This window comes from Amblyomma americanum, chromosome 1, assembly GCF_052857255.1.
Source record: "Amblyomma americanum isolate KBUSLIRL-KWMA chromosome 1, ASM5285725v1, whole genome shotgun sequence".
Classification (NCBI taxonomy): domain Eukaryota; kingdom Metazoa; phylum Arthropoda; class Arachnida; order Ixodida; family Ixodidae; genus Amblyomma; species Amblyomma americanum.
The window spans coordinates 59,013,136-59,038,432 of record NC_135497.1 but is presented as its reverse complement, the minus strand read 5'-3'; the positions used below and the strand labels follow the sequence as shown (position 1 = coordinate 59,038,432).

The 25,297-nt window shown below is 48.6% G+C and overlaps 1 protein-coding gene and 1 non-coding gene across 2 annotated transcripts in view; one reads left to right on the top strand and one right to left on the bottom strand.

The window, feature by feature from the left end:
* The window catches only part of LOC144098421 (uncharacterized), a 61,780-nt gene that overhangs the window by 32,780 nt on the left and 3,703 nt on the right, over window positions 1–25,297 (bottom strand). The window lies entirely within an intron of this gene.
* TRNAL-UAA (transfer RNA leucine (anticodon UAA)) lies at window positions 22,035–22,118 on the top strand. The gene has a single exon. It is a non-coding gene; the product is annotated as a tRNA-Leu (tRNA).

Below are 25,297 nucleotides of genomic sequence, written 5' to 3'. Positions count from 1 at the left end.
TGCCGTGCAGAGAAGGGGTTAGGAGCGATGAAAGGACAACTTAAACCGCGAAGAAAACTTCGGGGAACCTGGAAGAGCTTCAAGCCATGAAGAAAAGAGTCACCGAGGTCCCCGCGATCCTCCCATTGTTATAAACCTGACCCCTGTTCCGACGCGTACGCGAGCGCCCTTGCGCTGACGCCGATATCTAGCACAGACAGATATCGGCGCTTCGCCGAGGCTCGCTGGCGTCTTCTACTGTGCGCATGCGCAGACTGGTTTTGGCGTACGCCAAGAGCGCCGACGCTGAGTGCGTACCCCAAGGAAGGGCGCTTGGAGTTGGCGCTTTAGCCGTGTGGTTTACTAGAATTGATATGAGTGAGATTAAAGTGAGGGGACACCAATTGAAATACAAATTTGACATCTTGCATCTATAATTGATAAAACTAATCAATCACCAATTCGATATATTCGTGATGTTGCCAGTCAATCACAAAATGGGTTGCAAAATCGATTTACTGAGGGAGCTGCCATCTTGAATTCCTCGGACTTCCCAAGAAATTCTCAAGAAATCGAGAAACGCGATGAGTAGGAGCTAACGCTCTTAAATCTACTGCAAGTATTCACGTCACACAAGAAATGGTCTGCTTCTCGCCTTTTTTACGGCTGCATAAAAGCTGCTGTGGGTGACAAAGACGAGCCTTACTTTATCGTTAATCACTCGTACGCTTTCACTGAACGACCCCTGCGAAACAGAGAACGAAACAATGAAAGATGACGATGACGGCAATATAGTTACTCCTACCAACAAGCACTTATCATAAAGCGGGATGCCACTGCTCTCCAGGCTCAGTGGTATGAAGCGCACGCAAAGAAAGAATGGCCATTTTTTGCAGCGTTGGCCACAATCCCTCTCTGCGCTCTTGGTTGCAAAGTTTACTTTTTTTTAGTACCGTCGAACTCATTTCGGAAGGTTTCGCCTCAGTCTGCTGAATCTACGGGCTAGATGATTTTCTGCGCTAAAACTGTTGTCGGAAGCTCACTGCGGTCATTATTTAAAAAAATATTGAAATACCGGGACGCTGTAAGACTGGGACGCTTTTTTCGAAAAAAATTTGCGAGGCAGAGAGCGCCGCGACACGTCGACGCTCAGCTGGGTGTACATAAAGGAAAAAAATAGATATGCGGTATCGCTCAATGCTAAAGCTAAATGTCATCAACGAGGTGCAAGCAATGCTAAGCGATAAGGCCTGCCAAAGCAGCGACGGTGATCCTTCTGTTAAAGTGGCAAAAGTTGACTTCGGCGCCGCTGCACTAACTGTAGGATGAGGGCATAGTTATCTAAAAGAATTAGCGTGTTCGACTGACCGAAGCAGTCCTAATTTGGGTGGCCCACCCAGCCGCTAACACCACCAGGGATGCGGTTTTCCTCCGACGCCGACACCTCGAAGAAACACGACCATTTCTATCCGACATTAGGTCATGTCCTCATAAAAAAAAGACATTTTATGCTTGATGAATCGGTTATCTTCAAGAAAGTCAGGCTTCCGTGCACGGCGACAGACTTCCTAGTTTTGTTAGCCAGGAAGCCACTCTGTTACACAGCTGCACATGAGAATGAGTCAACCTGTGTATACACACGTGACGCGGCCAATCCTTTCCTTTAATTTTTTTTAAACGCCGCATTTTCTTGCATAAATCCTAACGTAACAAGATAACAAGTCTGTATCCTTGTTCGAATATTGCTCAGCGCGGTTCCGAGTGCACATGTGCTTTCAGGAAGACCTTCGACCGGTCTAAACAACGCGACGTCAAGAGATTGCAACTGAAGGTGCAAAAGTGCTTTCTCTACGGAGCCGGTTAGGTAACATTCCTCCACCACCTCTGTTCTCCCGTTTAAAGGGACCTCGTTATGCATTTCAGCCTTTCTTCTTTTGCTATGCGGAATTCACAGAGCAAGAATTCCAGCAATCTCGAGGGTACGTTGTTCACACGTCCCAAACGCTTCCTGCTTCCACGAGAAGTCAGCTCGGGGACGCAGTCAGCGCAGGGAAACAAAGCGATAGGGTCTCACCTCTTGACCATGTTAGCATGGTTTTGTATGTTGTTAACACTTCTCTCAGTATAGTTCCATGCACATGTTCGTGCGCCCAGCCAATGATTCTTATTTTCTTAGAATGGAAAAAACATTGGAAAATTGCCTTCCTTCTACCGATGCAGACACCCTTGCTGCGCCTTCGACGCTGATTTCCAGGAAGATGTTTAAGATCACCGAATAATTTTTTTGTGAGTTCACTAAACTAGCCCAGACAACCAAGTAAGACTTAGGTCTAAGTTTTAAATGTGTGGCTTGAACCCCAACAGAACTCTTCCTGAATTACCACTTGTCCTCGACGAGTTCTAGAACACATGCTAGATTTTCATCTTCGCTCTATAGCTTCGTCACCGTAGAGAAACATGCTTCAGTGGAGACTATAGACAACACACAAGCAGCGCCAACTTCCTTTATTGCAAGACTGCCGTATAGACTACAGGCTTTTCCATAAAACACGTAGGAGTCAGGGACGATTAACAAAAAACAGCAGCTCAGCAGATACGAATCAACATGAGCACAAGCTCTCGGTCAAAATTATGCACAGATGAGAAGGCGCCTAACCGCCACAGCCAAGTGCACTTAAGAGGTGAAAATACAACATTAAGAAGACAAAAATAAATTGCTACAAACGATAAACGACGCAACCACGCCTACACACGCCTGCGCATGCCCGGGATTGGACCCGTGATTGGAACGCTCGCCTCGCCAGGCAACTTCCTGGAAGCTCTGCTCTGCTGTGAACGATCGGCTAAGTTTCGGGTGGCTGGTTGTGGCATTTTCGCTCTGCGTCTTTGCGCGGTAAGGCAGTAAGCACGGGCTATGTCGACCCATCTCCTGGCCAGGGGAGCTCCCCCTGGTCGGCTTCTCGGTCCCCTGATCTCCTGCCGTTGGAAGCTTTTTTGCGCAGTGGTGTCGGCAGTATCCCTGTCACGCTGGTGCCTAAGGATGGTGGTGCAATCAAGATGAACAACCCTGGTGCTGTTCGGGCTGCTCTCCAGTAGGCGACTTCTCGTTATGGGTCGATCTCAGAGGTACGCCAGTTTGGACGCGGCGGGATTCTGTGCAGATCGCCAGACCTCGCCTGTGTAAGAGATTTGCTAAACTCCTCATCCTTTGCCTCCCTTCGGGTAAGTTCCTTCATCCCTTCACATCTGGCGTGCACGAAAGGTATTGCACGAGGCGTAGACTCTTCCCTGTCTCCGGCAAAGACTCTTCAGCTTCTGTCGGCTGCAGGTGTTGCTGTGCACCGCTGTAGCCGGGATGTAAACAACGTGCGGATGCCCACTGAATCTTTGATTGCTACCTTTGTTACACTTTCTGCCCCTCTTAAATCAAGGCATGGCCTCTAATTTTTCGGGTAGACCCATTATCATCTCGGCCTCTGCAGTGTAACAACTGCTGGCGCTATGGACATAGAGCGCGCGGGTGCAAATTCAACTTGAGGTGTTGCAACTGTGGGGATGGTCATTCAGCGAGCACTTGCACTGAGAAGAATGAGAAGTGTTGCCTTTGCGGTGGTGCCCACTCTGCAAACTACTCAAATTGTCCCTCTCGAGTTCAGGAAATCCAAATTCTGGAGATAATTGACAGAAAACGCTGTTCACACCGTGACGCTATTTCAGAGGTCAAAGAACGTGTCCACGGTTATGCCGGTGTGACCGCTCGGCAAGGTGTCATGTTATACTCAACGCTGCCCCAGGCAATTGCGGCTGCTGTGGAGGCTTCCATGTCTAAAATGGCAGAAACGATTGTCGCAAGTGTGTCGGAGTGCCTTACAAACGCTCTAGCGACTCAGCTTACACATGCCGTGCAGGCCGGTTTGGCACCTCTTTCGATAGCAATTCCCCCTCCTCTTATCTGGTCTACAATTCCAGTAGCATCACAGCCCCAGGAAAAAACTTCTGCCCCTTCCGCTATTCCTACTTCGGGTACTTCGAGGCATGTTGGTATAATCTATGATTCCGAGATGGAGGAGCCTGATGCGCGACCTCTTAAGCGCAGCGGGTCCCCCATGTCTCATTGGTTGTCTTCTCTGTGCACCCAGTCCGTATCAAAGAAGCAGCAGCTTGGCACCAAACCCGAAGATACCATTTTGAAGCAGGCAGTTGCTGCTGCTAGGCTTTCACAACCATAGCGTCGTTGCGGGTTCTGCAGTGAAACTGTCGCTCTATTCTTTCAGCTTCCACAGATTTACAATGTATTTCTACCCAGCTTAATCTGGATGTCATAATTCTTCAAGCAACGTAGCTTTCAACCGACAAACATTTTCATATCAAAAATTACCGTTCATTTTGCCTAGATCGGCAGTCAAGAAGAGGGGGTTTACTAAATTTAGTCTCTTCAAAATTTTGCAACAGGGCTATGGTATCTTTTCAACAAATGTCTCCTGACTGTGAGATTTTGGCACTAGACTTTGTACTTCCCGGGTGCTCTCCATTTTCAACAGCAAATTGTTATTTCCCCAATGGAGTCCAGGATATTAGACCTCTGGATTTGTTACTCGCTAACTGTAAAAACCCAGTTCTCGTGGCTGGGAACTTCAATTCTCACCATGTGTCATCGGGTTTCAGGACTAATACATGCGGCAAGCCCCTTTGGGACTGGCTTTCTGATCACAACCTGATGTGCTTAAATTCAGGATCGGCCACTTATCTTCGCTCACACACTCAACCTGTTTTAGATCTCACGTTCATTAGTCCTGGAATTGGCGCAACGAATTGGTCGACTGTTGATTACGGCACCTCAAGTGACCATATACCTATTCATTTTGATATATGTCATATAATTCCGGCGCATTCTCAGTTGCGGTCGCATGTAAATTGACAGATTTCAGACGGCGTTGCGTTCTGCCCTTGCTACAGTGTCTAGCATCGCCGAGGCCCACCAGTCAGCAAGCATATGTCTGGCTATAGAGGAAAGCCGTAAAAAGTCGGAGTTCCTGGTGAGGCAACAAAAGGGAATTCTTCTAACTGGTGGAATGCAGACTGTACAAGAGATCACAGGCGGAGAAAGGCAGCAAGGAAAAAGCTTCTTCATAACCAATGCCCGAATAACTGGGGTGATTATAAATTTATTCCAGCCACCTTTAAACGATCAATTTTGCGCGCGAAGGAAAATTAAGACTCAGAACACTTCGATTATCATTCAAAGGCGGGCAACCGACGTGCACTATTCGGTTTTCTACGGTCTAGAAAACAGCTCATGTCCTCTCATAATTTTCAGTCATTAGTTATGTCCCCTGAAGAAGCTATCCAGGCGGTTCAATTAATTGCCAGAGGCTTGCAAAAGCGGTTCTCGTCTTTACTACCTTTGCGCCCAATGTTGTTTGCATCAGTCGTGCCAAATGATAATGCCTCACAAGTGAACCTATCAGAGCTTTCACAAGTTGTCCAGAGATTGCCAGCTGTTGCTCCTGGTCCTGATGCTGTTACTACAAAGATGTTCAAGATTCCCTTTGAAGAGTATCCCAACTCCTTATTGCACCTAATAAACTACTCTCCCAAACACGCTTGGATACCTTCTGAGTGGAAGCTGTCCAAGGTGATCCCTTTACTTAAAAATCAGGGTGGAGGCTATGAATTGGATAATGTTAGGCCAATTTCTTTAAAATCAAACGCGGTAAAGTTGATAGAAAGGTGTAACTAATTCGGGTGTGAGCCATTGTGTATGTCGACATATCTTGATCGACTGAAAGGGTAGGCACCGGCGCGTCCAAGCACGCACATCAGCGTTGATTCCGGGCCAAACGTAGCGCTGGGTGAGAAGGCGCTGAGTAGCCCGAATGCCTGGATGGCATATGTCATGGAGAGAATGAAAGATAGGGCGACATAGTGAAGCCGGAAAAAAGGAGGAAAGTCCGTTGAAACATCGCACCACAAGGCCTCAGGCGAGCAAGGATGGGGCACAAGCCATAATCGGAGAGAACGAGGGTTCGCTCGAAAAGCGGCGAGCTCATCGTCATTCTGTTGGGCAGAAGAGAATGCGGCCCAGTCGACGGTGGAAGATGGAGCGTCTACCGCGACTATACGAGAGAGGGCGTCAGCGGCGGTGTTGGCTGCACCTTTCACATGCCGGATGTCGATAGTAAACTCCGAGATATAAGCGAGCTGACGAAGTTCACGTGACACGTACTTCGATGAGTTGGTCCGGAACACATATGCCAGCGGTTTATGATCGGTTAGCACGTGCAACTTGCATCCTTCTACAAAATGCCGAAAGTGCTGGATAGCGGAGTAGATGGCTAGGAGCTCTCGACCGAAGACGCTGCAGCGGGTCTCAGCAGGAAGTAGCTTCCGAGAGTAAAAAGACAATGGTCTCCACTCGGAGTTAATGTATTGCTGTAAGACGGCTCCGATGGCCACGCTGGAGGCATCCACCATCAATCTCGTAGGGGCGTCGTTGCGCGGATGGACTAGAAGCACGGCGCTAGCGACTGCTTGCTTCGCGGCAGTAAAGGCGGCCTGGGCTTCTGATGACCAAGAGATTGCGGAGGACGGGCCAGCGGTTGACCGGAGGAGGTCGGTGAGCGGGCGAAGTAGCTCTGCACAGTGCGGAATAAAGCGTCGGGAGAAATTCACCAGCCCCAGGAATTGTCGCAGGAGGCGCAGGGTTGTGGGCAGGGGAAAATGCTCGATGGTCTGGACGTGGGACGCGAGAGGGCGGATACCCACTGAGGATATGTGATGACCCAAAAACTCGAGGTCAGAAGCACCGAAAGCACACTTGGAGGCATTCACAACCAGGCCGTAGTGCTGTAGACGCTTGAACAAAGCACGTAGGTCTTGCTCATGATCATGAGGTGTAGGGCTGGCAATGAGGACATCGTCTAGGTACGCGAATACACTCGGTAGGCCCCGCGTGACCTCAGCCATGAACCGCTGGAAGGTTTTAGCCGAATTGCGTAGTCCAAAAGTCATCCGGATGTACTCAAACAAACCAAAGGGCGTCGTGATGGCGGTCTTAGGTATGTCGGCGGATTCAATGGGAATTTGGTGATACGCCTTAACCAGGTCAACTTTGCTAAAAATGGCGCAGCCGGTGAGGCGCGATGTAAATTCCTGGATGTGGGGCATCGGATAGCTGTCGTGGAAAGTGTTGGCATTCAACGCCCGATAGTCGCCGCAGGGACGCCAGGCACCGGGATCACGCTTGGGCACTAGATGCAGCGGAGACGCCCACGCGCTGGACGACGGGCGTATAATGCCGAGCTCCAGCATGTGGTCAAACTCACGTTTGGCAATAGCTAGACGGTCTCCAAACAAGCGCCGCGGTCGAGCAGCTGCGGGTGGACCACGGGTGACGATGTGGTGTGTCACAGTATGTTTAGGCGCCTGAGTGAGGTTGCATGGCTTAGTGAGCTCCGGGAAATCCGCCAACACTTTTTCGAACTGAGAGGAAGGTATCAGCGTGCGAATGCCCATGGGAGCAAAGTAGGACGAGACTCCTGAGATGGAGAGATGAGTCGGACCGTCGGTAAGGCGACGATGCCGCACGCTGATGTCTAAGTCGAAGTAGGAGAGGAAGTCTGAGCCGATGATCGAGCTAACCACGTCTGCGATGACGAAGACCCATCGAAAAGTGCGGCGTGGGCCGAAGTCGAGGGTGAGAGATCGTAGCCCATACGTGGGTATAGACGAGGCGTTGGCAGCACGGAGCGACAGTCCTGGTGGCTTGGAACGATCTGCCTTAGTCGGTGGAACCACGCTGATTTCCGCGCCCGTGTCGATAAGAAACCGGGTTCCGGAGAACTTGTCAGTGACCATATACAGGAGGCTCGAATGACTGCGGGAACCACACGCCGCCGTTAGTGATCCCGGCGGGCGTTTCCCGGCCACGAACAGGGTGGTGTAGACTTCGTGGCCCGGTGGCGAAAACGCCTGTGGTACCAGCAGAGAGATGTAGGGCTGGGACTCCGAGCTTGACGTGAGCGCGAAAGAGCGCGATGATCAAGACGAGACGGACGGGTCTCCAGAGGTCGGCTCCAGAGTGCGGCGACTGAGGCGGCAAGCTCCTCGAGACGGGCCTCAAGGCACGAAATCGCTGGGTCTCTTGGCGGCAAAACAGCAGTGACGGACGGGGAGGTGGCCACATGAACGTTATCTGCGAGCTCAGCCAGGCGGTCGAGGGTGACGTCACCGGCCGCCGCAAGGACGAGGCGGATGGGCTGGGGAAGGCGTTGGAGGAAAAGCTCTCGAAGAAACGCTGAGTGGTTGGGGATGTCGCGCTCCCGAGAAGCTGTTGCATGCGGCGCAGAATCTGGGAGGGGCGCCGGTCGCCAAGGTCTTCCCCGGTAAGGAGCTGCTGGAGGCGGGTGCGGTCCGACGGCATAAATCTCTCCAGCACCTTGGTTTTCAGGTGCTGATATGGTGTAGCACCCATGGGGGCGGAGAGAACGTCCTAGAGCTCACCGGCAACGTCAGGAGGCAGGCTGGAGGCAACATGGTAGTAGCGCGTCGTCTCCTACGTGATGCGGGCTAGGCAAAATTGCGCCTCAACCTGGTGGAACCAAACTTGCGGGTTCTGGGGCCAGAAAGGTGGAAGGCGAACCTGCAGCGACGAGACGTCCTGCGGACGCGAATCCTGCTGCGTGGATGTTGCGCGATCGGTCATTGCTCGTCCCAGGTCACCAATGTAGGCTTAACGCCTCAGGAGCGAAGGAAACGAGACCACTGCTACGAGCCGACACCAGAACAGCACTGCCAGTCGTGGCTGCACGAAGGAAGGAAGGAAGGCCTCAAACGTTGCTGGCACATACCCGCTACGGGGAGTGGTCAAGACACAGGCGGTTAATTACTGGATACAGGAAAGTTTTGACGGGAAAAGGAGTGGTAATAGTATGTAGTCTGAGAGATTGGAAAAGGGAAGGAAAGGGGTCCAGTTAACTTGGAGATCAAAGACGGGACAATTGCTTAATGTGCATAGTAGTACACAATGCCTGTAATGTTGCAATGTCGTACTGATTGAGGGCGGGAAAAAGAAATTAGAATGGGAGTCGCTGCGTTTCTTGAAGAAAATTTTGCACAGCAGAGCGCACACTCCTGTCGCTTCGTCCAAGCAAAGAAGCGCCAATGGAAAGAACAACCGCGGAAGACACAGGCAAGCCCGGTTGATGAAATGGAATCTGCAAAATACTCTTCCTCAAATGAGAAAAGCGGCGGCAGAACAGCAGGAAGTGATCTATTGTCTCAGGTTCGGCACAAAAAGGGCACAGTGGGGAAGCTGCCAGGCCAGATCTGTGAAGGTAGAAATTTAGAAGGGGAACCCGGCAACGCAAGCGTGTGAAAGAGACCTCAAGTCTGCGTGAGCGCCAGTCTTTGCTACTCCAAGGATGCAGAAGATGCTGATATTCGGGAGATGATGTAAGAGCCGAGGCAGCAAATTCCTGAAATATTGTGTAGCTGCAAAACCTCACCGCCGCTGTATATGCACATGATGGCAGGACAGCAACAATTGTGCCGCTGAGAGAGGCTCTTCCTAAGGAATCTGCAACCTCATTTAAGTGAAAGCCCATGTGACCGGGTACCCAAAGCAACCTTACCGAATTTAGATGGAGCGGAATCAGGAACTTAAAGAGGCGTAATGGCCGAGAGTCAGTGGGTGAGGATAAGGAAGAGCAAATGGACAGAGAGTCTGTCATAACCACGACCTGGGAAACTGTAGATTCTAATTTTCGTAAGGCTAAGATTACTGCTAATAATTCAGCCAGAAAAATTGGAGTGAAGTCGGGAAGACGGAGAGAAAAAGACCAATCCAGTGAAGGCGAAAAAATTCCCACACCTGCCTTTTCGCGATCCTGCGAGGCATCGGTAGCAATAAGAACATGAGAGGGAAAGGACCTTAGGTGGTCCTGCAATAGACCCTGAAGAAGCGGGAAGGGCTGCAGCTTTGCATTCGATGGGAAAATATCATCGAATTCAATCTGGACAGATGAGGAGTTGTTATATATTTGGCGGACATCTGTGAAATGAATATTTATGCGATCAAGGAGGGACTGCACGTAACATATCTGCGGGGTATGAAATCGAGACCAGGCAGCACTAAAAAAGGCGGAAGGTTGACTAAGAAATATTATACTGGAAGCGTGAAGAAGAGGTGAGTCGCACAATTTTAAAAATGTTTGAACTGTTAAAAGGCGAAACCTAGCTGATAACGAAGGCATTCGCGCCTCAAGGTGCAGAACAGCATTGGCGACATATTTTGGAAGCCCCAGACAAAGGCGCAACGCCTCACGCTCCAAAAGCACAAGAGGGCGAAGTTTATAGGCAGGAGCTCCTGAGAATAAAACACACCCGAACTCCAAAATTGGGCGGACGTACATTTTATAAATCATCAGAAGCGTATGCCTTCTCATGCCTGACCTAGCACTACAAAGCCTGCGCAGGATGCCAATGGCCCGAACTCCTGTTGCAGAAACTTGCTCAATGTGGGGCCGCCAGGAGAGAGTAGAGTCGTATATTACACCGAGATACTTCACCGTCTGAACTTGAGGTATTATGTTACTTCTATAGACCAGGCAGATATTTACTGGAATAGAAACTGGAAATACTAACAATGCGCATTTCTTCACATTAAGGGACAGATGAATTCTTCCTAGCCAGTTGTCAAGAACATTGAGGTAATTTTGTAGGGTTTGATAAAGAGTGTGAATGTCACTTGCTGATGCAAAAAATGCAATATCGTCGGCGTACACATAAGTTTTCACATTTTGAATGCATGGAATTGAGGTTAGAAAAATGTTAAAAAGAACAGGTGAGAGAAATGATCCTTGCGGAACACCTCTTGTCTGTGGAAATCTCCTTGAGGAAACAGCATTTAGGCAGCAGTAAAATTCTCTATTTTCCAAAAAAACAGATATCCAGGCTACAAAATAGCTTCGGAAGTTGAGTTCCTGTAATCTTAGTAATAGAGTCGAGTGCTCCACGCTGTCGTATGCTTTACTGACATCCAAGATAACAAGCGCAGCAAACTTTTTTCTATTGAGAGCTAATTTAATACGACTCTAAAGGTCAGTATGAGCACACCAAATTGAACAACCCGGCCTGAAACCAATTTGGCATGGATTCAATACAGCATTTTCTGAAATGAATGACATGACACGGCTGAGAAGGACCCTTTCCACCAATTTCACAAGGTTCGATGTTAACGAAATAGGGCGTATATTGTCTAAAGTTAAGCCCTCCCCTTGCTTTTTAAGCAATGGAACTATTTCAGCAAGACGCCACTCATGCGGTATCCAAGGACCTTTAATAGAATGGTTAATGAGAGCCAACAGGTCTGCAGGAGATTCATTGAACAATATTTTGATCATAGATGAAGTGACCTTATCGGGGCCAGGAGCCGCTGGGGATAAGAGCAGAACAATTTGCGACAGCTCAGGCATAGAGACCTCAGTGAAATCACTTGAGGTGCATGTGAATATAGTAGGAGAAGGTAAAGCAGATGTAAAGCGAAGCTCTAGGCCACACGCAATATCCTCTAAGGCCTTTGCGATGTCAGCAGGGGACTGAACAAAGGATTCAATGTTGGCAGCCGGAGGAATCACCTTGTTGCGCCTCATGAAATTAAATAAAGCTCGTTTATTTCCTGATTGGGAAAGGAAATCATAATGATTTGTATTATACTCCTCCTTTGCACGGGCGACTGTGCGCTTAAATGTTGCTGCAACATACTTATAATCCAGCCAATTTTTTGGGCATTGATTGATGAGAAGTTTCTTCCAAGCTGCTTTTCGTCGTCTATATGTACGCGTGCACTCAGCATTCCACCAATTGTTCGCGATTGCACCCTTTGTGCTCTTAAGCAAAAATTCAGACTTTTGCCTTGCATGGTCCAGTACCGAGCACAGATGTGCAGCCTTGCTTTCGGCACTTCTCTGAGCGCGAGTGTCTGAAGTGATTTGGAGGGCTGATTTTAGCGTGTCTTTAAAGCAATTGTAATTTATTAACGTGCGCTGATGTCGCTCAGGAAGAGTTAATTTACACGTAAACTTGAAACTAATCGGTAGATTATCACTGTTTGTTGCACAGTCAACAGGCGCCCAAGACATAACAGAGACTCCTGGGGAGGAAAAAGTTAAATCCAAGGCAGAGCGGCATTGACTGCGAACAAACGTAGGCAATCCGGAATTGTTGCAGATCAAGTTATTGCCAGAAGCCCAATCAAATAGTCTAGAACCAAAGCTGTCTGTTTTAAACCCCCAAGTCACATGGTGCGAATTGAAGTCGCCTAGTAAAAGAACCTGAGATAGGCTACTAGACATGAGTGAGTCAAGGGGCCAAGTGTCACGCACACCAGAAGGGAAATATGCATTAGCTACCGTAAAGGGCTGTTGACCTGGGACACTAAGGTCAACCGCAAGAATTTCACATTCATTGTCCGCATATTGAAAAGAAATGCATGCCCTGTGGCAAAACTTTGTAGATATGAGCACTAAAAACCCTCCCCCTCGTGATGACCGGTCAAGCCGGAACGGATGGTAATCCTTGAGATGATAATTGAAATTTGAAGTTAGCCATGTTTCCTGTAAAGCAACTAAATCTGGTAGAAGCTGAGTGCATAGGCAATTTAAATCTGTTGAAGCTGAGAATATAGATCGACAATTCCACTGGAGTACACTTAAGAACCCTATCTTGGCGGAAGTGCCGCAGCCGCGACTGCCTTTTCTAGAATACTGGTCTTAGCGTTTTGACTTGCGTTACTTTTCTTTGTCTTTGACTGGGGGCAAGATGGACCTGCAATATTCAGAGGAGACCCACTTCGTTTCTGGGCGCGGAGATCAGACTCCACATCCATACAATCCATAGAGGATGCGTCCATAACGCTATGCGAAGGAGAGGCCTGAGAGGTCTTTTGTTGCTCACATTGTTTTTGGCCCTGTGGAGCGGAATCGATAATTACAGAAGGAGGGGTAGCTTCCGAAGCCAAAGAAGACAAGAGCGGAGTGGTGGAGGCCTGCAGAAGATTGGTCATCTGAGCAGCTATGACCTGCGAAATGCACGTGGACACGGTTTCCATAATGCGATCCATTGCATTTGCCACAGCTTTCTCAACTGCCGCTGTAATAGCCTGGGACCAACTAGAATCCATTATGGGTGGACATTTGGCGGCCACACTAGAGTAGGCTGAGGTTCTCTCCTTGACTGTGGTAAAAGCCTCTCTCCGCGTGCATCTGCGCTTGTCTGTAAGCTCGCACCTGAACTTCTTGTGCTCGTGCAGGACAGTCGGGCGAATCAGCAGGGTGAGCACCGCTACACAAAAAACATTTCTCTTGCTGTTCAGGACATTCCTCTCTGCAATGACGTTCCCCACAGGCACAGCAGCGTAAGGCCGATTTGCAGGCTTTGCCGCTGTGGCCAAATCGCCAGCAGTTTTGACACTGAAGGGGCCGAGAGTTAAAGGCATCTACTCGAAAAACCAATGGCCACACCTTAATCTCTGACGGGCAAAATATTCCTGCAAATGTGGTAATTACGGACTCCGTAGGAATTTTTTCTCCGTCAACCATCCTGCTGCATCGATGGACAGCAATCACTCCCGCAGGCGAGAGGTTCTCAAGCGTCTCCGCAGGGCTCAATCCAAAGTCGACACCTCGGACCAAGCCCTTGGAACATGCTAGATGAGGCGGAATGAATGCGCTCACAGAGTGGTTGGCGAATGACGTACACTTCAGCAGGTCTTCAATACAGGCTTTATCCGGCGACCTGCACAAAATACCACCCCTGCCGAACTGCCGGACGTCGGTAATGTGCATGAAATGCTGCGATGTTGACCTAAGGGCCGCCTGCACGGCCTCCGGGTTGTTCAGTCGGATAGCGCCTCCATCGGAAGGCACTAATGCGACTGGAATGCTTGAAACACCGCTGCGGAAAAAGAGATCGATTGGGAGCTGGTCTTTAGGAAGAGATGCCGACCAAGGGGAAAACCCCTGGCCAGGAGAAGAAGTAGACATTAAGCTTTCATCCCGCACCCAATCACCCAAGAACAAGGAGCAAACAGGCACAGACAAAAAGGAGAAATTTAGCAAGCTAGAGCAACACCGCCAGGTACTTAGCCACTGCCCCGCAGCCTGGGTAGCTGAGCCACGTCAACAGAACAGCGACCAGCGATCGAAGAGCTGCCGCGGTTTGCCCAGGAGCTCCACGATCGCCTCCTCGACTCGACGAGCCACGACCAGGTGCCGTCTTTATTCTCTTTGCAGGGTGGCGCGTGCTAGCCGGGTTGTCGGCGCCGGCCAAGAGAGGGTGCTACAGTGTTGTTGAGTTTGAAATACAGTTTCTTAGCAAAATTAAACATTACTCGTTTTATTCACTGCGTCTTTACAGCAAAACATTACTCTACGGTCCCTTGTTGTGCGAATAGATGGTTCCGGGGCGGAGCCCTGCTACTAGCCACCGCAACCTTGCTCCTCATTGGCCGATTCCGCGGTCGGCATCTGGCGGTGTCATCACTTTGACGTCACGATCTCAACATTGAGACTGTTTTTGAGAGTTATCCGTAATACCGCCCCTGGTGGAGTGAGCGGCGACGTAAGCGACGTCGACGGCGGCGCAACCTATTTGAGCGCGGTTGCGGCGTTACTAGGGAGCTCAAGGTCGGTCTTGGTCCACAGCATACGGCATACGGCTGAAGTGCGACTAGCCGAGCTGGCTGCCGGGCGCATTACCGTTCTCGTATTTGGTTAGCCGTTTCGCCATTCTCGCTTCTGATTAGCCGTTTAGCAGGGGGTGAAAGCGCCTATGTTTCTCCCTTTTCTCCACAAATACGCGAGCGAGCTTGGAGGCTGCCCTGCTCGGCTGCTCTATGTTAGAGAGCCAAATATCCCTCGTCGCTAGGGCCTGAGCTGCCGCGGAAGCCACAGGGGTCCCGCACTAGGGACCTCTTCTAGAATTTCTGAGGGGCTGGCTCTTAAGGCCACTCGCCACTCTCTCCTGCAAACAGCCGTAAATAAACGTTTTCCACCACCACTACCACCGGACCGCAGCGGCGACGTTTCGATAGAGGAGAAATGCAAAGGTGGCCATGGGCGATGTCTGTGCACGTTAAAAAAACCCCAGGGGATCGAAATTAATCCGCAGCCCTCCACTACGGCACCTCATTCTGTTCCTTCTTTCCCTCCCATATTCCTGCCTTCCCTTACGACTTAATTCGGGTGTGCACCGAGATATGCGAGAAAATTCCTCCGCCATTTCCTTTCCTCAAAACCCAATTTTTTCGCATACGGTTCGAGACACCCTCTGGCTACCTTGTGTTTGGTGATTCAGCAGCGAGAGCACATTTTCTCGGCAATTTTCTCGGAACTTAGCGGGATTTTGCTTTAAAAAAACGTGACTTTCGATGCGATGAGTGAAGCGCTACATCATAAGAGAATTTTCTTGCGATTTAGCATGGAAAACTTTCAGTAAATCTCCCAATAACTAGTGCACATTGTAGATTTCTTTCTACTATACTATGCAGGCATGGCCTATGCCCCCGATTTTTTTTTTAAATGGGCTCTTTTTTGGCGTGAAAATGCCTTTCTCAATAGATGTTTCCGGACTTTCGTCCAATTAGGAGTGGAATGTGTTGATGTATTCTCCGGACCCGGTAGTGTATCTGTTACGGGTCCAATTGGTCTTATTTTTGGAAATGTGGCGGAGAGATTGAAGGATGCTTCACTCCCGCCACCGGTTGGCCCGGTATTGCACTGCCTCCGGGATCGGCCTTGTCTTAAGCGCGTCTTTACTATCCTGTCTTTCTATCCCATCTTTCAACTCTCCTACTATCTGCACGTGGTAGCGATTGTGGCTCGGCTTGATCCAGTGGGCAGGCCTCTGCACTTTTCTTTCTTCCTGGCGGCAACTTCTCTCTCTCTCTCTCTATGCCCCTATTTTTTTAAGCATTAAATGGGCTCTTTTTCGGTGTGAATAATAAAAATGGCCTCCCCAAGATATGTTTCCGGACTTTCGCCAACATAAAAGTTGTATGAGTTGATGTGGAAACGGCGGCGTACCTATGTGCTTCACGTTAGGAGTGTTCTTATTTTGTCGCAATGGCATTGCGGGTTCCTCAAGAGCCATGGTCTTAAGCGGTGCCGCCGTGCCTCCGAGGACCAGTCTTCAGATTGTCGGAGACGGGCAGGCCTGAATACATGGTTTACGCGAAGTCTACCGTGTCGAGCCTATGGGAATTACTAAGGTATGCAGCGCGTTTGCCGGCGGTATGGCTCTTCGTACCACTTTCGGGCGCAATGCTCGCCGCATTCCTGTGGACGCTGCGGTGTCCACAGCCACCGGAGCGGAGTCTTCGTCCAGGTCTCCCGACGCTGCAGTGATCACCAGCCGAATGTGACGTATTCTCTGCGCCGCTGCTATTCAGACGAGACCATTGACGCCTTCCCATCGCTCAAACCAGCGACGGACATTAAACTCGGTCGACAAAGAACCGAGAGGAGGCACAAACGGACTCGGTGGAAGCTCCCTCATTAGGCAAACTGTCGCGTTCAGCACTTTTTGCGGAGGCGGAAGGAATGCCCTGCAAAGACGTGGCGGCCCTGAGCCTGTTGCTGCTGTGTCTGTGTTCGCAGCTGATCAAATGGTTTCCACTGCCCCCCCCCCCTTTTTAATTGGATGGGCAGTGCACAATCGAGGTGGTTCCTGCTGCCGCCACGTCGGCGCCTCCTGCACTGCTGGGCACGTCTGCGGAGCTCGCGTAAAAAATGTGTAATCGGCGCCTGCGGCTGCGAGTACGTGCAAAGTCCGCGGTTCCTGTGAAAACAAACTGGCCGAGTCGTGAAAATGACAACGCACGCGGCTGCGGTCCTCACGAAAATTCGCGGGGCGCTGGCGAATTTAACGGAATGCGTGAAAAAACTGCTGGCATTGCGCAAGGATCTACAGGAGCCACCAACGGAGCATGCCAGCTTACGCTTGAGAGCCAACAGCGCGACCTGTATGATTCCAGCGTCTCATTCGCTTTTGGTGAATGGAATTCCCCAACACTGACTGGACTTACTGAGTGCGATGTAGAGATGTGGTTTCTGCGGGACGTGAAGCGTTGGGTTCAATCTGCGACCTCTGGTTCTAACAGAGCTCAATACGGTCGCCGGAGTAGTAGCCTCCTAAGAAGTCCCCTCCGTCCTCCGGAGGGCCGGGAAGCCAAGCTTAATGTGAGTGCGCTGCGCTTTAGTGCTGCTGACTCAGGCCGCACGCCTTCCTTACCGGGCTTCAAGATTTAAGGGCGAAAGCTTTTATAGGCTCATGCCTCTCCAACGGGGATGTACCCAGAAAAGTGTGAAACTATAGCTCTCATTGAATCTGATGACGTCATCGATATAAGCCACCAAAGCAGCTACAACAGTCTCAAACAATGTGGAAGCAATTGCGCGCAGCCGCTATCAATCGAGATAAGTCGGGCGTCATTGCGAAGAAAATGATAAAGACGTGTGGCTGATGAGCATGTGACGTTATTGGTCTCTCTCTGGTCCTCGCAAGAGGGTCGCAAGAGCTCTGGTCCTCAAAAGAGGACGTGGGTTTGAACCCCACTTCTGACAATGCTTCTATACCTTTTGCTCCCTTTGGACCTGTTGTGAACGTTGTATGTAGGCAGCACTAACACACTTTTTAATTAAGCAGCACTGCCCTGTTTCTTTTGAAGCGAAAAGATTCACTACGCCAGATTTTCGAGATCTCAGCCGGGCCGCAAGTTTTCTTTGAATGTAGCTAGAGGTCAGCGTGGTCGCAAGTTTGACCTTGAGTATAGCTAGAGGTCAAACCATGAGCATAACGGGTGGTAGTCAGGTTCGACGCATGACGTCAGCTACAGCAGCGACACCAGCGGCTGTTACACCAAATATCTCTACTTTCACGTATGACTTTTGACCTTGGCATTGACCTCCGGTTAAGCGGGAAAGCGTCTGCCTTCATCGCATGCTCTCATCATGAAAGTGGGTTCTGCATAAAACGCCCCACCCTCCGCGGTGGCTCAGTGGTTAGGGCGCTGGACTACTGACCCGGAGTTCCCGGGTTCGAACCCGACCACGGCGGCTGCGTTTTTATGGAGAAAAAACGCTAAGGTGCGCGTGTGCTGTGCGATGTCAGTGCACATTAAAGATCCCCAGGTGGTCGAAATTATTCCCGAGCCCTCCACTACGGCACCTATTCTTCCTTTCTTCTTTCACTCCCTCCTTTATCCCTTCCTTGACGGCGCAGTTCAGGTGTCCAACGATATATGAGACAGATACTGCGCCATTTCCTTCCCCAATAAAAACAAATATTATTATTATAAAAACGCCCGAGTTCCCGGTTTCGAACCCGACCGCTGCAGCTGCGTTTTTATGGAGGAAAAACGCTAACGCGCCCGCGTGCTGTGCGATTTCAGTGCACGTTAAAGATCCCCAGGTGGTCGAAATTATTCCGGAGCCCTCCACTGTCGCATCTCTTTATTCCTTTCTTCTTTGACTCCCTCCTTTATCCGTTCCCTTCAGGTGTCCAATGAAATATGAGACATACTGCGCCATTTCCTTTCCCCCAAAACCTATATTATTATTATTATTATTATTATTATTATTATTATTATTATTATTATTATTATTATTATTATTATTAATATTATTATAAACCCAACTCGTTTGCTTTAGATCCCCTTTAAAATTAACCGCTATAAACGCGCCAGTTTTTCTACACAGTCACAACTGCCATTCCTGTCGATGCGTGCCAACTACGTACGTGAACTCGGTAAAATACCTGGGAGTATTCTTCGACAGTGATATGTCGTGGCACACTCAGCTATCGCATGTTTGCGATAAGCTCAGGAGCGCTGAAAACAATATCAAGTCTCTCGTACCGTTTCCAGTAAAAAAAATGATAGCACATGCTTTGGTCTACAGCACCCTTCGATATGGGATTACCGTCTTTGATTTTTGCCCTACCCGATGGCAAAACCGCGTGGATTCTTTGTTAACGAACATACTGAGAAATATAGCCTACAATAATCCGTCACTCAAAAAATCATAGCATCTTCTCGGTGCTTGGCTTGCCTTGCTTCTGGTCTTTAATTGTTTGTACAAACTGTGGTGCTACGGCATTTTTGGTTCAGTGATTTTAAAACGTGCTATACAGCCCCCGATGCCTTCGTAATAGTGTTCGCTATGTAGTGCCGCGATCCTCAACAAGATATGGTGAAGCTAGACGCTGTGTTTACGTGCCGAAAATTCTGAACGATTTGCCAAATGAGGCATTCTCGATTCAGTCAAAAAGGGCATTGAAAAAGATTATTTGTTCATTGTAACGCGGTTGTTTCAATACTTCTAAAAAGTATTGGTCATCACCTCTGAAATATGTTCATCTTATCTTATGTGTATTAATTCTTGTCTCGTGATTTGCTCCTTGTTTGTGTTTAGCCTCTTAACTGTTAATACCCCTGCAATCACCCTGTTATGCGTCGAGTGAATATTGCACACTCGTCCGCTGATTTTTCCGGGCCAAGTCCTTCAAGCCATTGGTGGCTTTCACAGGCCCGCTTCTTGTACTTTGAATTCTTTTGTGCAATAAAAATATTTCAGCTTCTTCTCTCATACAAAATGCATTGCTCTACGGGCTATGCGTACACTCGGCTTCATCTGCAGGCTTTCGAGAGAGTTTCGAGCCCCACATCCTTTCTTAAAGCTCTACCTGTCCATACGTTTGCCGCTTTTGGAATATGCGTCTGTTGTTTGGAACGGCACTTGCCAGTCGAACTGTGAAAAAATCGACAGAGTTCAGCTAAAGTTCTTACGCATATTTCAACAACGGCTTTCTTGCAAAACTTCCAGCTCTCGTCCCAGACGGAGTAACTCACTGCAGCTTCCTTCTCTTAGCTGCCGTCGCGTGAGGGCAGATATAATTTTCTTGTATAAACTTCTTCATGGTCACATTCTATGCCCTCAGCTCCTAGCGCGTATCCTTTTGCGTGTACCGCGAAAGAGCATAAGGGAATTCAGACCATTCCAAGTTTCTGCACTCCTGCACTCCCTCTCCCCTCTGGACAGAATGCAAAAGTTATTTAATTCTCTTTGCCCCACCTTGATATATTCGAAAATTCTCTCCCTTCCTTTATATTGGATGTCCGTGACGTTCCACTTTGAGCACTCTTTTTTTCTCTTACATAATAACTTTCCCTTTCATGCATTTCGTCTTTACTACACTTGTGCATTTGCACCGGTATTATATTGTTTTTTTTCTCCTTAATTGTTCATCACGTCTACTTGTATTCATTAATATTATTTCTTTAGTCCTGTGTACTCACGCCTGACTGTCTGTAACGCGTTCGCTAATTACATTTCTTAATGTGTATGATTGTATTTCTAGCTTGTATTTCAGAGGTTTTTTATTCGTTCATATCAGTATTGGCTTTATTCTTCTTTGTATTTTGCTATATGCTGTACTTGGCAAGTTATCGGTCGTTATTATGTTCATTCTCTTTGTTTATTGTTTCATTAGTTATTTATATGTCTGTTGCCTGTTCTAGCTGTTTTCATTTACCGCAGCTCTCGCTGTTTTCTTATTATCGCTTTTTTGCTTCATGCTTGCTGTCACGCCTAGTTTATGTGTCTTTTTTTCTATCGCCTTAACTGCTGCATTACCTCCCCTGAGTGCCCTCCTTTGTGGTGTAATAAATTTACATTTTGTGCGTGTGAATGGTGTACCAGCACCAAGACCTTTGGGTTGTTCCTGGGCACCGAAAAATAAAGATTGATTGATTGATTGATTGATTATGAAACGCCCGAGTTCCCGGTTTCGAGCCCGACCGCTGCACCTGCGTTTTTATGGAGGGAAAACGCTAACGCGCCCACGTGCTGTGCGATGTCAGTGCACGCTAAAGATCCCCAGGTGGTCGAAATTATTCCAGAGCCCTCCACTGCCGCATCTCTATTCCTTTCTTCTTTGACTCCCTCCTTTATCCGTTCCCTAACCGTGCTGTTCAGGTGTCCAATGAAATATCAGAGAGATACTGCGCCATTTCCTTTCCCCCAAAACCTATTATTATTATTATTATTATTATTATTATTATTATTATTATTATTATTATTATTATTATTATTATTATTATTATTATAAAACGCCGGTACCCTTTGTTGCGTTCAGCGGAATGCTAGGTGTGATCATCGCCACGCGTGACATGGAGAGTGGCAGATGTGCGGTCCGTCCCCGCGTTTCAGAGAGGAGGGAAGGAGGGATCCCAAGTGTGCTGCCTACTTCCTCTGTGACGTCACACACTTTCACTGAGTGGAGCGGGAAGCGTCCGCTGGAATCACATGCGCACTGAGCAGGGCATCAAATTGGGTTCTGCATAAAACGTCGGAGCACTTTGATGCATTCAGCCTAACGCTAGGTGTGTTCAATGCGACGCCTGCGTGAAGACGTCCAGAGGCTGGACCACAAACTTAGCAAGGGAGATGCAGCTTTTTCCTTTCGACCAGGGTTAGCCAGATCTAAACCAACATCAATTTTTTTCTTTCCTCTGCAGTCGGATACAACTAAAAAATTACGACTAACGTAAGCCTCCCCTCGTGCATTACGTCAGCACGCCGAAGTTCGAAATTCCTCGCTACGAAATTATTCCAGAGCCCTCCACAAAGGCCCCTCTTTCTTCCTTTCTTCTTTCAATCTCTCCTTTATCCCTTCCGTTACGGCACGGTTCAGGATTTCGCCGATATGTGAGGCAGATACTGCGCCATTTCGTTTCCCTAAAAAAACATATTTCATTCACATGCTACCTGCTCACTTCTTATCCGAGGAAGGAGAGCGAGAGCGCGGGATTACGTCGCCCTGTTTACACTCGCTGCCGGGGAGCAGTGGCCGGCGTCTGGGACCGCAGCACCGCCGCTCGGCTGAGAGCTCGCTCCCGCTGCCTTCGCGGCAGCTGGTTCCTTTTGGAAGAGACGCTACATTTATGCACACGCACTTTCGCAGAGTGAATATATATTCGTAAAAGCGAGTGCGTCGTGGTCAGAATGGCCGAGCGGTCTAAGGCGCCAGATTTAAGCTCTGGTCCTCGGAAGAGGGCGTGGGTTCGAACCCCACTTCTGACAGTATTTTTTCTCTCTTGCCAAACTGGGCAAGAACATTTTTTTTCCTTTATCAGCGTGGCTTTCAACGTGGTAGTTTTATATGAGATACACGGTGTTTTGAGTAAGTGATCTCCGTCCCGCCGTTTATGTTTTGCGGAAAAATTGATCCCTTGCTTCTGGATTCCGCGACAGCGTTTCATAAGGTACCCATACTCGTCCAAAGTTGAAACGCAGGCTCTCCACTCCTTCGACATTAATGACAACACTAACTACTAATGAAGAGTTACAGACAACTAAAGAGGAGATTGGGGGCAGCAGAAAGGATTGCATTAGTACCGCCCTTATGAAAATGGTCTATAGACTGTCTATAGACTTTTTATAGACTCTATAGCCGCCCTTTAGACTCCTTTTTTCTATAGACACGGTATAGAGAATCTATAGACTAAAGTCTATTACCGCCCTCATTTCCTTTTGTCTATAGATGGTCCGTAGACTACTGAAGTCTACAACCGTGGCAATTTCCTTCTGTCTATAGATGGTCCATAGACTATCTATAGACTAAAGTCTATTAAAGACAATTTTCCTTTTTCTATAGTTATCTATAGACTAAAGTCTATAACCGCCTTATTTCCATTTGTCATAGACTGTCTATAGATCATGTAAAGACTGAAGTCCATAACAGACAATTTTCCTTTGTCTATATACAGTCAATAGATTATGTATAGACTAAAGTCTATATCAGCTTTAATTTCCTTCTGTCTATAGGTGGTCCCTGGACTATCTATAGACTAAAGTCTATAGCCGACTTAATTTTCTTCTGCCTATAGATGGTCCATAGAATATCTGTAGACTAATGTCTATAACAGACAAGTTTTCTGCCATTAGACGGTCATTAGATTATCTATAGACTAAAGTCTATACCTGCCTTATTTCCTTTTGTGTCCATAGACAATCTATAGACCATCAATTGACAAAAGCCTATAACCGCCATGATTTCCTTTTGTCTATTGACAATCTATAAACTATCTATAGATTAAAGTCTATAACCGGCTTAGCAGCCATTTACCTATAGACAGCCTATAGACAGTTTATAGACCAAAATCTCTAACCGCTTAAATTTCCTATCGTCTATTGACAATCTTTAGACTGCATATAGACTATTGTCTATAGACCTATTGTCTATTGTTTATAACAATCCCAATTTTATCTAACAATGTATACACTGGCTTTCGACTATGTCCATAAAATATTCATTTCTTTTCGCACTGCATGCTGAGTAGAACTGCATCGGGCCACCGCGATGCTTAAGTGGTTATGGCACTCGGCTGCTGACCCGAAAGACGCGGGTTCGATGCCAGCCGCGGCGGTCGAATTTCGATGGAGGCGAATTTCCTGAGGCCCGTGTGGTGTGCGATGTCAATGCGCGTTAAAAAACCCCAGGCGGTCGAAGTTTCCGCAGCTCTTCACTACGGCGTCCCTCATTCCCTGAGTTGGGTTGGGATGTTAAACCCCCACGAACCAAACTGCATCGGGTGACCGCAACTATTTTCAGAGTCCTCCGCTTCCTTTTGCTATTTCAGGAATAAAAAAAATGTTGTCTAACGGTTATGCAATACCTTCCCGTATATTCTATTTAGAAGCTTTGAAAAGCTAACTTTCCTTAAACCGCGCCGTATATTGATAATATAATTCAATAATCTTTATTGCTGACAGGTAGAGCGAGGAAAGGCACCCATTTCTGAAGTAAGGGTGCTGAAAACTGTACCACATAAAACGAACATGCTCTGCCTTAAAGGAATCGCTCTAGAATATACCATTACATCGTTGTATCGTTACTGTCCAACACGCTTAATTAAGAAGCATTTCATCAGTGACTGTACATTTATTTCTCCTAAAACCTGCTGCAAAATAACGGGGAATAACGGGGGTGAGAATTCAAGGATGTGCCCATCTCTCAGAAACATGAGTATAAGAATCTCAAAGATCATGGTTATAAGATCATGGTTATAAGAGTCTCAAAGATCATATTGTTACGTGGTCCCGGCGGGAACGACGCGAGAACGCCCGGGCACAGCACACAGGTCAAGAGCACAGGGCGGCCCGCACAGAGCACCAGGCACAGAGCACCGAATCCCAGAGCACGCGCGCCGCCGAGAGTCTTCATTCATCTCTTATTCTATCCGTTGCATTGCCCCCGGTCGCAAAAAACACCGTCTCGGTGGAAATTAGGGCGGGGCAAGGGATTGCGACACGTAGGGCTTGAGGCGAGAGACGTGGACAACGTCACTCTGAGATGCACCGGAGGTTGTCTTCTGAAAGGCCGGGGAAATCTCGTAGGTGACGGCGGTGACCTGGCGGAGCACACTGTATGGGCCAACATAGCGGGACATTAGTTTTTCGCAAAGCCCGACACGGCGTGTGGGCGACCAAAGCAAGACGAGGGCTCCAGGGGAAAAATTTACCATGCGGTGGCGGCGGTCGTAGTAGTCCTGCTGTGAGGCCTGCGAGGCTTGCAGGCGGGAGCGAGCCAGCTGGCGGGCGTGGTCGGCGCGGGCGATAGCGTCGTGGGCATATTCAGAAGGCAGAGAAGGAGATGTCGGAAGCAGCGTGTCCAAAGGTCATTGGGGTTCACGACCGTACAACAGATAGAACGGGGAGTAACCGGCAGTGTCATGGCGAGAATTGTAAGCGAAGGTCACGTATGGAAGGGCAATGTCCCAGTCCCGATGGTCCGGGGAAACGTACATTGCGAGCATATCCGTGAGTGCGGTTGAGGCGCTCTGTAAGACCGTTGGTTTGGGGATGATAGGCGGTGGTCAGCTTATGTTTTGTTGAGCAGGAACGGAGAATGTCGTCGACAACTTTAGAGAGAAAGCAACGGCCGCGGTCGGTGAGAAGTTGACGGGGTGCACCATGACGGAGGATGAGGTCGTAGAGGAGAAAATCGGCCACGTCGGTAGCAGTACTGGTGGGGAGGGCCCGCGTGATGGCATAGCGAGTAGCATAATCTGTCGCAACGGCAATCCATTTGTTTCCGGAGGTGGACTCCGGAAACGGGCCCAAAAGATCCAAGCCAACACGATAGAATGGTTCAGGGGGCACATCAACAGGCTGGAGCAAACCCGCGGAGAGCGTGGCGGGACGTTTCCGGCGCTGGCACTGGTCGCAGGCACGAACATAGCGACGGACGGACTGGTAGA